At 36.1% G+C, this 13,487-nt stretch overlaps 1 long non-coding RNA gene across 1 annotated transcript; it reads right to left on the bottom strand.

Moving 5' to 3' along the window:
- Nucleotides 1-1,859: 1,859 nt before the first annotated feature.
- Nucleotides 1,860-9,027, bottom strand: LOC310898437. Its single transcript, XR_014583303.1, has 3 exons — nucleotides 7,709-9,027; nucleotides 7,019-7,056; nucleotides 1,860-5,283 (listed from the first exon to the last, which is right to left on the bottom strand). It is a non-coding gene; the product is annotated as an uncharacterized lncRNA (long non-coding RNA).
- Between the last annotated feature and the right edge of the window lie 4,460 nt (nucleotides 9,028-13,487).

Genomic DNA, 13,487 nt, shown 5'->3' with positions numbered 1-13,487 from the left:
TTTTTACCTTTTGAACAAGCATTATACCAATATGAGCCTGCTGTAGTTGCAAAATTGTTGTCTCATCAACTACCTTAAATACAAAGAAAAAAAGACCTGTACTTGCCATTGGGACTCCATCTGCACTTTTTAAATGATTCTAAGACCTCAGGGCTCCTTTGCTTCCATATATCATAGTCACTCTGCCTCTGACTGAGCATTTTCGGTACACATTGGAAAAATATATAAAAATGACACTTGTTAGATTATGTGGTATGCAGCTATGAAAGAAAGTACTGGGGTAAGGAGCAGTCACAAAAGTCATATTCCTTTATCTTGTAAGAGAGATTTCCACCTTCAGAAGGCAACGGTTATTTTCATCATTCTAAGACTCAGGTTGGAGAGGAGCATGTGGATACAAACCAGAGTAATACTGCACTTGGAAGAGTTGTTGAAAAACTGTTCAAATAACTAATATCCTTCACTTAGTATTTGCAGAAATAAGATCTTGCAAACAAGCACGGAGAGGGAAAGAGGGTTGAAATGGAGCTTACTTTACTTACTAACTCTTACTGTCTCAAGAGAGTGTTAATAGACATTTCTTAAGTGAAGAATAAAACTGAGAAAATTTTACTCCTGATATCAATGAAAGCTTCAGGACAGTAGATACCAACAGGATACACTTATCTGTCCCTCCAATTTGGGGTTAGATAATGTCTACTACAATGTCATCTGCTCTGTTACAGATGATCTTATAGCATATTAGAGAGTGGAAAATAGATTGCATGGATTCTAGGGAAGACCAGAAATAATGCTAAGCAGTAGACAAGCTACAACATATGCAAGAAATCCAATGAGATGAAAACTTTTGGAGGCAGAGACTATCTAGGAAGAAGACAAAGGCAGGCAGAGGAAAGCACAATTTTTTTTCCTACTCTTCTTTTTATGGTCACCTCTGGATGCATAATGTTGTGCTAGAAAGGTCCTTCCAGTGAGCAGAAAAAAAACTTTTTATGCTTAAATACAGTGAAAGAGCCAGAAATCCCACTTTAATTCTACTCTAATATTGTTCTTCTACATCATTTTTGGGAAAGCTGTGTTAGAAATAAGAAGAGAAAGAAACAGATATTTCAAATATTATTTTCATTGTGACAAATATTTTTGCTTCTTCAGCAATAATGAGCTAAGGAAACTTTGTCTAACTTCATCATTTTAAAAAGCTGGGACATAGCAGTAGAATTACTGCAATTTGCTTTAAGGAAAGACTAGGGGAAAGGAATGTATTTTAGGATAATATTCCAAAAAGAACGTTTAATGTATGAGTTGTTTGCAGATATAAATTATGGGAAACGTAATAGATTACTATTCTGCTTCTCAATAGAAGTATTATATTTCAAAAAGATTAATACCCTCACTTCTCACTACGACAAGGGAAAATGTTTGTTCTGATATTCATGCCTACAGTTTCCACTGAAGACAACAGATGTTCCGTGCAATCTCTGTCTGAATGGAAAAGCTATGAAAATATAAAGGCTAAAATAGTGTGGGTTTCAAATATTTCCATGTAAAATTTTCAAATACAGTCAAGGTTTTGTATCTATAATATACTGGTTTTTTGGCCAGCATTTCTTTTATCTGGGTGCTTCTCTGTCTTGCTCTGGTCATAGAGTCTTTATTATTTATATTTAACTCCTCTATAAGTTTATTATTAAACACTTTATTATTGCTTTTTTATAAATTTCCTATAAACAGATTTTATTAAAAATCAAACAAAAGCAGGCCCATAAATCCACCAAGGAGACTAATAATGACTAGATTTACACACCTGAAAGTTAAGAATTCAACAGAGAGAGAGCAAGAGAAAGAAAGGAATAGTAAAATTTTAATTAATCACTACAGCAGGACAGTCTTAGTCTAATATATATAGGTTGTAGCTGACAAATATGCTGTTTTCAGAGGACTTCTTAGAAGGGCATAACAGGACCTGATATCCTAATATATGTCCTAAAGTGTTTACATTTCAGAATTCAGAAAGCAGATTACTGGAATCTTTAAACCCTCATTTTCTTTAAAATGCAATTTAAAAATTGTGGTATTAACTAAAACATTCTAGATTTTTTATGAACAATTTTTTTAGGGATTGTAGAACAGCATGCTGTGGAGAATTAAGACAAAATTAAGTAACATCATGAAAATGGAAACTCCACTTGTTGTTCTACATGCAGAACATGTGTGGAAATAATTGTGAACTGTTTCCAGGCAGAAGGGTCTAGACATTTAAAAAAAAAAAAAATTTGAAATGGAAATGACATTAGACAAGAATCAGTTGTGACACTGTGACAATAATTTGAACAAATCAGTATAGTTGAAATGTACTGTCTCTCTTTTAAACATCAGAATATTCCCAAATGCTTTTAATATACCCTGAAATTATTTGTTTTGCATCTAGTCTCTGCTTGTTTAATATGGGATAATACACCAGTATAGCAAAAACACAGCAGCCCATGGATTCATTACTCATGTGGAATGAACTTTTTACTGCCTTTGGTAGTTCTGAATTTGATTTGTACAGATGTATTCTTTTATTCCATCTCTAAAGTTTCCCCTCTGACACGCTGATGCAAATTTTAGAATACGTTTAATTCAGACTAATTTCAGATAATTAAAAATCTGTTCATCATGTTGACATAATAATCAGCAGAGATAATATTCTGTAAGTCACATAAGATGGAGATGTGAATATTTGTGACATAAAAGTGCTGGCAGGTTATATCATTACTATAAAAGTTTTTTTTTCTTTAAAGGCCTGTATTAACAAAACTTAAAGGCATGTCATGTATTGCTTGTTTTATGGATCTATACCTGGTTAATTAAACATAAACTGCAAATGTTGTTGTCATCCAAGGCATTCTTACACCATCTATTTTAATCCACAGAACCAAATATTCTGGCACCATATGAAGACCTAAATGTCTGATCCCATCAAATCTGATATACAAAAGCAACTAGATAGCAATTCAACTAGGAAGTTATTGGACAATAAGACCCTGTTTTGTAAAGTGCAAGAAAGTTTCTGCTCCTATTCCTTTTGGTTGTAATATGAGGGAGCAGAGCTTTAGCAAGATACATTTTGCTGAACACAGCTCCACTTTTCACTCAGTAGGAAAAATCCTTTTAGTCAGCATAATGGGATGAAGCTCATCAACAAAGTACCCAGGTATCATACCCTGAAGTCTCCATCTCTTTTTTTAGAATTGGCTCATTTTAACCGCAGTGGGGTCAAGGGTGGAGGGTGGGCAGAGGGGGTGGATGCAAAGCTGTGCATTTTATTAGAACAGTTGAGATTTACACTTGATAAATTACAGGTTATGACAACTTGGTCCAGTATTATTTGATGCATTGTGAATTTGGTATTTGTAGCTATTGATAGCTTTGTAAATACTCCCAGATAGAAAGCCTTATACATCACAAAATGTTTGTGGTGTAAGATTAGCCATGAGCACCACAGCTGAATTTAATCAACTAGTCCATTTTCCAGGTATCACCACCATATGGATGCAAAATCCAAAGAACGTCAGTAGAAATCCAGAAGTTGGAACTCACATTCATAGAAAGGGAGAGCTCTAAAAAAATACGTTTTCATTTGATTCATATTTTTCCTGACAAGAAGATAATCCATCCTGACACTTTGAATCTTCCCTAAATGCTCAGCAATACTTACAGCACTAAGACAGTTTGTCCATTGCCTGTTTCCACCTCCTCTAGATCCTGTGCATTTCAGATATGAATGATTCTTTTAGATATGCAGTTTTCTTAAGGTTTCCTGGCTATCTTTCACCTGTTCCTAGACTTATCAGCCTTACACTTTTTCCTAATTTACTGGTCACTTGTTCTAGGGAATCATTATGTTCTACAGAATTGCTTATTCTTCTCATGAAGTTGTATGTATTATTGGCATCTTCCCTAGAATTAATTTCACTTTTAGTTACATGTCCCTCTGATGTTAATATTTTTTTGCTTTCCATTTTTAGAAATTCTATTTTCTACTTCAGTGACTTCTTGTTTCTTTCTAATTCAAAAGTCTGCATCTTTTTAATATCTTGTGCAATTTTTCTTTCAAAACTAACCTTTGGTTTTCTCATCAATTTAGTAAGATGGCCTAATAGGTCTTGTATTTCTTTCCAAGAAAATGAATGATCATAGTAGAGATTTTAGAATTTCTATCTATACTGTTGATATTTTTTTTGCTGTCCTACAATCTTTACAGGAGGATAATATGAAGACAATAATTATCCCACCTTCTTATCACATTATAGAAATGTTATGGATTTTAGAATAAGTTTAGGTGAAGAAAGAAGAACATTGGGAGACAATAAAAAAAAAAAGACACTGTACAGTGAACAAGAAAGCAAAGACTTAAATTTGGTGTCATAAAAAGTATCTGTATATGTTTAGTTTTAGATGACTGTGAATCAATAATTGTTTGATCAACCAGGCAAAATATGATGTACTGCCATGTAGATATTTCAGTCTAAGCACATCAGGAAATTGGTCACCATCATTCAGTGTTTTATCCTGTATAGAAGGACTATATCATTTCAGATTTTACTTGGAAACAGCATTCTCCTCATTGCCCTGAAAACCTTCTTAATTCCAGAAACATAGAAAAGCATTAACAGTAGTGAAATACAGTTGTAACATCTCCAAACTGGGCTCTGTTCAGATTGAAATGATAGTGTAATGGTAAAATACCACAATACTATCACAATACAGTCTTTAGTTGTGCCAAACAAAATACACTGCAGCTGAAGAAACTTTTGTTTGAAGACATCTTCTTTGTCATGAGCAAATTACATGTACTAAGTGAATAAAAAGAAATAAACCAGCAGATCTCTGTATGAGAAAATCTTACTCAGACATGTGACTTCTGACACAAAAAGGTGGTCACTCAGCTGTAGGAAGGCTACAGCATGCAGAAAACCATTAAATTTTCAGAAGGAAGAGTAATCAAAAAACAGAAACAGAAAATCTGAACAGTCATAATAACATGTCCCAGATTCTTTTCTCATTGCAAGAAACTCAAAATTATATTCTGTGTTGCTGTGGTTTTTTGCTCTTCTTTGTTGTTGTTGTTTTTCTTTTTTGTATTTATGGATCAAGTGTTTTCTCTTTTTATCAGTAAATCCTCCTACCCCCAAGTTTCTTGACTGGTCAGAGAAAGTCTTAGATATCCTTGAATTTCTCCACGTGTTTATATTGAATTAGATTAGTTGGCAAGAGTTTCTTTATCAGTCAGGAAAGTATCTAGCAGACAAGGAAAGAAATGGCTGAAAGTGCAAATAAATTACAGTCCCTTAATCTCTGCAGATAGTACATTTCCAGGAAAAAGCACCAATGTAATTTGTTCCCCCACCTTGCCTGCCTCCCCCGCAATGAAAAAGACTGTAAATGAAAAGTTCTAAGCCAGATCAGTTAAAAAACATTTATAGGTATGGGATAGAGCCAGGAATTGTTCAGCAACTGAGAAGTAATTCAAATTGCAAAATGAGTCATTAACATATGTAATTTGCTTGCTTAATGTGTGATATTGAGACATGCATTTAACTGTGGCTTCAGTGGAAAGCTTGAAGTCAATTTTAAAAATACACATAGAGAAAAACTTTAAGTGGCATTCATAAAAAATAATGTACATTTGAAAGAAAAAATAAAAGTACAAGCAGAAGTCAGATATTTCTTTTAATTACTTTTATAACTAGATTTTAGTTAACATGGAAAAACACCACTTCTTAGGAGCATACAGAAATAAATCTTTAAAGAGACATCAGCACTGCCATATTCTATTTTTAGACATCTAGGAAATTTGGCATCCACCAGCAGTATTCAAAGCATTCAGCAAGCTGAGTTGCAAACCACCATTGGGAAGAAGCAATTCCAAAGAAGTGACTCCATCATCCAGACGTAATAAAGTAATTAAATCTGTTCGTGATATTCAAGCCTGAGTTCTCTCTTAGGATTAGCTTCCTAAACCACAACATCCTTTTTTTCAGGGAAAAAAATATAGCTAGAAACGTCTTTTACATATGCATACATAAGAGTCTAATTAGGAAGGCATTCACACATAGGTAAGAGCCCTATAACCTTCTCAACCTGATTTATAATTAGACCCAGGCCCCTAATTAGATGTTCTGACACATGTACTAGTCAAGGCTAGTCTTTGCCTTGTACTCCTCTTTCTCGGTCCTTCTTTTGCCTTTCTCAGGAGTTTTTTACTGATCCAAAATAAAACTGGAGACATTGAGAGGCATTGTTCACAGTACAGACAATAACCAGACTGCTATATTCTTCTTGTTCTTCACCTCAACATCATGCTGTGCATCTGAACAGGTATTTTGAAGATGTCCTTAGCACAAACATTAAGTATCACTGTAATTCATTAATGTGACCAGCTTAATGACAGCCCAAGGGCTGTCCATATCCCTTATGATTTTACAGGAACAAGTACTTGTCCCAAAAATGAATTGTGTTTGGATTGTGTAGTCACTGAATGTCAATAGGTAGCTAGGAAGCTATTTTCATTCTTGCTTGCATTTCAATTCAAAATGTGTGAGGCTTTTTTAAGCATGAATTAACATGTGTAAGAAATTAAAAGGGCAACTGTTCCTCTTGGAGAGGTTCTTGAATTTCACTGGGTCACTGTTCTTTCAGCAATAGTGTGAAAAGAACACAGCACTTCTGATTTACGAGCCTTATGAGTTTTACAGACCAAAGCCCAAACAAAAGCCTCCCTCATGTCATTTCCTATGAAATGCTTATACAGCCACAGCTTTGGATGCACTGTGATAAGTATTATTACCATAACAATTGCAACTATCTGTGGGAGAAATTGTCTGACCAGTGAAATTATCATGGGGGCAAAACGTCTCCACAGTAAAGAACAGCATTTTAACTCCAAAAATAAATGCACGGAACTTATTTTTGTTACTAGTTATTTCCAAACAATTTCTTTAGAAAAGGGTAACAAATGGTTTGTGCTACTTACAGTACAGTTTCAAGAATTGGATGTCTTTTTTTTCAGACCTAAAAAGTAATGAAAATGTCAATTACATATAGCAAAAACAAAAAGTATTCTATCAAATACAGGTATCTTACTTGGTATTGTCATGAGTTTGCTTCTTTATGTGTATCTAAACAGCCTGTACTTTTATCTCCTGCCCTTGTGAACTTTTGTTGTGCAGTCATCCACTCAGAATTAGACAGGATGTTTCATAAATTTTTACCATTCTGGTTTTTACAGAGTACGATTTTCATTTGAACTCATATTCATATACATACACACAGCTTTTCCCAGCACCCTACACTCAAAGGCATGAAATGCATAATGCAGTATTTGAGGAAGATCAAAATCAAGAAAATACAAATAATGCACATACAAAACATCAGTTTCTCAAGAAATACTCAGTGTTCCTGCCTTTTTTTTTTATATAATCTATCTCCTTCTTAATTCTTTAAGTCCTTATATTCTGATACACATAATGATACACAACCCCAACATTTGTGAGAAATGTAATAAATTTCAGGTTAGACTGAATCACAGGCCTCAAAGCAGGGGGTTTGAAAACTAGAATAGACATTCAAAAGTTATGGTAGAGCCTAGAAGTACTATTTACAGCACCCCTTGTAAAAACCTCCAGATATGGTGTTCTCTTGAGCTTATGAGATTCAATCCTACCTTTCCCTTCCCAGGCTTTCATCTAGCTGCTGTGAACTGCAGGGATTTGGGAACCAAGAGAGATGCAGGAAACTATTCTCCCATTCTTCTCTTAGAGTAGGACTTTTATTGAAGAAGTGATTTCAAATTCCAGTAAGTATTTTGTTCCAGAAAATATAAATTTTACCCCAGTGTTTTAAAAATTTGGAGGAAGGCCCAAGTCCTGAGTCTATATCAAGGACTAATTGCGTGCTGCATCTTTGTCTAGGAAGTATAGAATACAAGATTTATACACAACCTCAGGGCATAAAGTTTTACATTCCATACAAGTACCTATTTACTGGGAAAGTCATGTGCTTTCTATTTCTCACTCAGACATAGTAAATATTGAAACCTAACACAAATTAGCACAGCTGCAAAGATGCTAAGAGCTGACAGTGGCCAGCTGACTGGGAAGTCCTTAGGGAAAGTAAGTACCTACAGCCATGAGTGAGTGCTGTAGCTACTAAGAGTCTGCTGTCACTTACATAAAGTGTCGAACTCCTACCCTATTTGCAGAGGAACATACTTTGAAGACAATTTAAGAAGAATTCTGTGATTTCCAGACCTGTTTAAGTATATCCATTTTCTCTGGAGGAGTCCAACAGACAGTGAGATGAGTTGTAGATGTAGGCCCTTAGAAATAATAGTATAGTAGATGCTGAACTACCAAAAAAAAAAAAATCACTCAGCTGTGAATCTTCACCCTGAGTTCACTACCTGCCTCATTAAAAAAATAAATAATTTTAAAAAAAAAAATCTTAGTAGTGGCAGTAGTGCACATGGTTTCCTCATGATTGTTCTCCCTGAGGCTTTTCTACCTCCTGTAAGAGACTAAACAGTGAACCAGTCAGATAGTATGGTAATGACTGCTCATCTGGTTGGGGAACTGCCAGGTTCTTTTTCCTGCTGTAGAGCACTCTATATCTGAAAACTGAACACATGCCTCCCACTCAGTAGCAGTACCTTCTAGCCCTCATTTTTAGCAGCTTGATTACTGTTGTGGATAATGTAGAAGGAAAAGAACTTGTCAAGTTTTTAATTATGCCTTACACATACATGTAAATGAAGTAATTTAGTGATGGGTGCCTGGCAGGAGCTACCTATTCAATACAGCAAAATTTTCATCTAGACCAGGCAAAAAAAAAATAAAAAAATACACACACACAGAAAACCATACACACAATAAAAGCTGTAGAGCTCTCCGTTCCCCTGTAACACCTCCAGTTGAAAATCCAGACCTCAGCAGACTTTGGTACATCCCCAGATAGTCTATTAACTTCCAATTCTTAGCTTCCCCATATTGTTTTTATAAGGTCCATGACAGCTTTTCTGAGCCCATCCAAGTCAGGTTTTTCAATGTGAGGGATATACTGCCTTCTTAATTAATCTTGCTATAGTCATTGTAATCAAATAAGTCTCTCTGTCCAGGGTCAGAAGAAGGTCTGGAAAGACTGGGAAGCTGGGGTGACCCAGCATGTCTGTTCTAGGGGTGGGTTTGTGGTGTGTTTTCTTTTTTTGGGAGGGGGAATTTTTTGTTGTTAAAGAATGGATGTGAGTTTTCTTTTCCACGATATTAAATGGAAAGGGAATTTATCCTGAAATAATTCAATTTAATTAAAAATTAGATAAACTTGTTCTAAAACCCACATCACCCAAGAAACACATAACCACCGGCCCAAGACGAAATTATTTGAACTGTGTCTAAATGAATAACAGACTAGAATGAGGCTGTTTCCACCAGCAACATTCTGATAGTTCACAAATCCTTTACTTCACAACAGTCAAAATATAATAGGAGGGGATTTTAGAGGCATAATCACTTCCCCTGGCATTCAGTCATATGGCAATGTCAGAAACCACTTTGGAGGGCAGGCCAAGCCACAGGATTTGTAACCAGTCTGTCTGTAAATGGGTGGGTTTTATTTTAATGATAAACAATAACAGAAAAACTGAAACGCTGGCACTAATACTTCCTGAAGGACAATGATGATTACAACCCACTGTTCTCTGGCAGGGATTAGCTTCACAGCTTTGAGGAATTTCTGATATAATTGAGTAACGTGTCTCCAAAGATCAAAGCCAGCTCTGTTAGCGGGATGGGAGTTAGCATTAGAAACACCAGGAAAGAATAAATCCAAGTAAGCCAATTTTATTCACATGCACAGATCCAGTAAAGGTTTGCACAGCATCAGTTTCTTCCCCAAGCCAACAGAAATGTAAGAACACACGACTCTTTACTAAGTAGGATCTTGAAAGAAATGGTGTTGAGCAATCTGCACCTGATGTTCCTCCTCTTCTGATGCAGGACCACTGATGGCTTTGGTGTTATGGTAATCAGTTTCTTTCCCCTTCTCCTTCATTAACAATTGTTTGACTAATCGAAAGATCCACGTCATTACCAGCCCTGCAACCTGCAATGATGTACCATTTGGTATTGTAGGAAATATCAAGTCTCCTGTGAAGTTTAGCAGTTATTGAAATCTGGGCTGTTTTTCTAAGCTGGCTTGAGTCACTAACCATGGCCCAGCCAAAAGAAAGTTCTTCCTTCAGATCCAAGCGGAGACCAACTAGTGTAAGATTCTGTGGTTTCTGTGCAAAGCCACTTTAACTCTGTAGGGGATACTGGAAAGTATGGCATTGATGTGCAAAAGTTCAGTAAGTATACAAAAATAGAATAGCTGCTAGCTTTCTGTCCCAATTCACATATGTTACAGTATTCTATAAAGACAGGAAAAGACGGTGTAAATTCAGAGTAGTGCTCTGCTCTGCAGCAGTGTTCCTGTAACTGGGAATGTTAAAATATTTCTAGTAGAAAAATGCTTAGTATTTGTTTACAGCTGTCATGTAGGATAATGTCTTCTTTCACAGAGAAGAGAAGTGCTACACATTCTTTGTATTCATTCCTATCTCTCAGATTGCAGAGTATTGCTCCCGAGCTTCAGTGTCTTTTCACCATATGTGAATTCACTATGGTGGGAACCAGCCTGCACGATCTAGTATGGTTTATCTATAAACCTTTTAAAACCTCTCTATAGCAAAAGATTTCAACAGGCATATGTATTACAGTTGGCACAGGAGATAGAGTGCACCTTCACATCAGATAACTGCAGCAGAAAGCACATGGTGTTTTTTCCAGGTCCAGATGTTCAACTGAGCTGTGTTGGCCTAACTTTACTGATGCCACTGAAAAGATGCTAATTTATATACCAACGTAGGCTCTACTGACTGGTGCTTAGGATCTCACTGGGGTATTCCTGATTCTTTCTACATCAACCTACCACATGCCTAGTGATTTAAGTGAAGACGTTTTTTTTAAAGTAAGAGAAGGCTATATTGCTATATTGCTATCCATATAGTACCATCAGCCAGGATGTAATTAGAGTATTTTTGCATATGAGTTTTTTGCATAGATAGATATTTTTCTATCTATTTTGCATATGAAATCAGATGCACGTTAGTCCTGTTCTGAAGTGGAGAATGCATTATGAAAGCCTCACTGTAAGTGCTAAATTATTATTACTACAAAGTCATCATAGTTCTGCTTCGTTCTGGGAATGCTGTCAAAGCCCTCTGCATTTTACAGATGAATACAAATGTCTGTGGTTGATGGGACAGTAGGCTCATGGTGGCAACTTAGCTTCATTTAAGCAGTGTCTAACACTGTGCTTTCTGGAGTCTAACTGTACATTTTTGGGGCACCGTCTATTTTGTCAATTTTTTGTAACGTCACTTTGTTCATATAATTACACGTATTTGTATTGACTATAGGCCTAAAAATTGCACACCTTAATGAATGCTTGCCATCTCATATTGTGCTGAAAGTCTTTCAAATCTCATTAAATTCTTAGCTTATTCATGAATGCTTATTTGTGAATTCAAATCAGTATAACTGACTTAAGCCTTCAAAAATGTGCTCAACTCAAATGTTTCACATATTTTTTTACCACCAGCAAGGAACTAACAGCTGTAGGTAGCAAAGATTTAAGAGAGCAAATTATAATAGGAAATAACAATAGGGTTTACTTGCTCCTGTGGAGGTCAAATACCTGTGCATGGGAGCTTGAGTTAGAGGGAGGGGACCGTGTTAGAACTGTCTGGGTGCATCTGCAGTAGCTTTTTAGTTTGGATCAGTAGTTCTGAAGCAATACTCCCAGTGGTCTCCAACTTGCCATAGTCGTGGCATCACAAAATCCTCTCAAACTGGACTCCTCCATGATGAAGCTAAACCAACAATGAACCCAAGGAAAGTGCCTAAAGAACTGCTACTGCTGAGGATGCTCAGTCCATGGGTCCAGATGAGAGCTAGTCCAGAGTAACACAGTCTGCATGGATACCAGCACCAACTGTTTCCTCTACAGATCTATTTCTACTTTCTAATGTATATTTTGTGGTTAAATGTAGAATAGATGGGTAAAATATTGCCTGAACCTAAGAGTATAATAACCTCTTTCATTTCTCAAAGCCGTTTTTTACAAGGTATCAAAGACTTTGTTAACATCCCAAGAAAGACAGAGAAAATCATTTAAAAGTTCATATACAGTTCAAAACACAACAGCCTGACTTGTATCTGCCACTCACTCAGTTTCGGTATTGGAAACCTGTCATAAATTTTGGAGATGGTTTCTGAAGATCTCTACAAAGCTGCTAACAACTTCTGCAGACATCTTAAGTTTTCAGAGCAAGAACTGCTGCCTGTCAATGAGAGACAGTCTTCTGTGTTTCTCACCTGCTTTGTACCTTGAATCAGAAAGCAAAAGTCAAGAGGAAGAAGACAACATAACACAAAACTACCCTAGCGTTCATGCAGTTCCAGTCCACTCTGAGGTGGATCATTATAAGCAAGGCAAGCTATGTTTGAGCTCAGTTCCAGAAACTGAGCTCCAAAATGCAGCTTCACTCTCTATTAATATGAATTGAGGAGTGAACTGGTGGCCATTCCAGCATATAGGTATATAGGGCCCATGCTGCATGTGGGGGATATCCTGTACTGAGGATATTAATTCTGCAACTTAATGCTCTTTGTAACGTGACATAAAGCATCTGTAACTTGGCCAAGAACTTGGGTAGGTAACATTAACCTTGTAGGATAAATGTGATAAACAAAATTACAGTGCAACCCACATCCTCAACCCTACACTTATCATTGTTCAGATTAACTTCTTCACTTCATTGTGAAAAATCAAGTTTGTAAATCTCTATCTTGATAGCATCTAACTTTCAGGTCTATTATCCCTACCATGACAATCAAGGGCATTGTTGAAGTTTCAAATGTTTTCTTGGCTCAGTTGAGCAGCAAGAAAACCTGAGGATAATTAATAAGGTCAATACTGATTGGAATCTGCCAATCAGAGGCAACAGCTAGTGTTTTTGGAGGAAAAGACAATTATCCCTTCTGATATTTTCATGATGCTAGAGAATTCAGGATCACTTTTCATTAGCTGAACTTGAAGATGTCATTTGAGCTTTTAGAAGACCCAGACTTATTACACTGGATTCTACTAAAGAGCTGTTTTGCATCACTGAATCTCCATTAAAGGTCAACTGACAACTCTGAAGTGTTGGTGAAAGAGAAATCATTAAGTGTAACATTATTGATCAGTGTGTAATTGTCCCATTAAAATTCATGAAGTTACCAATGATTGTTCCTCTCCAATAAAAATAATTTACTAGGTGAGCATGTATTTGATGCTATATCATACTTTAGGGAATTTTACAAGCAGATTCCTTTTGTTTTTAGTGGAAGTTAATTTCTATCAAG

The sequence above is a fragment of the Anser anser genome (genome assembly GCF_964211835.1).
Source record: "Anser anser genome assembly, chromosome: 4".
Lineage (NCBI taxonomy): Eukaryota > Metazoa > Chordata > Aves > Anseriformes > Anatidae > Anser > Anser anser.
Note: the sequence above shows the minus strand (reverse complement) of the source record. Positions and strands in the feature narration are given on the sequence as shown.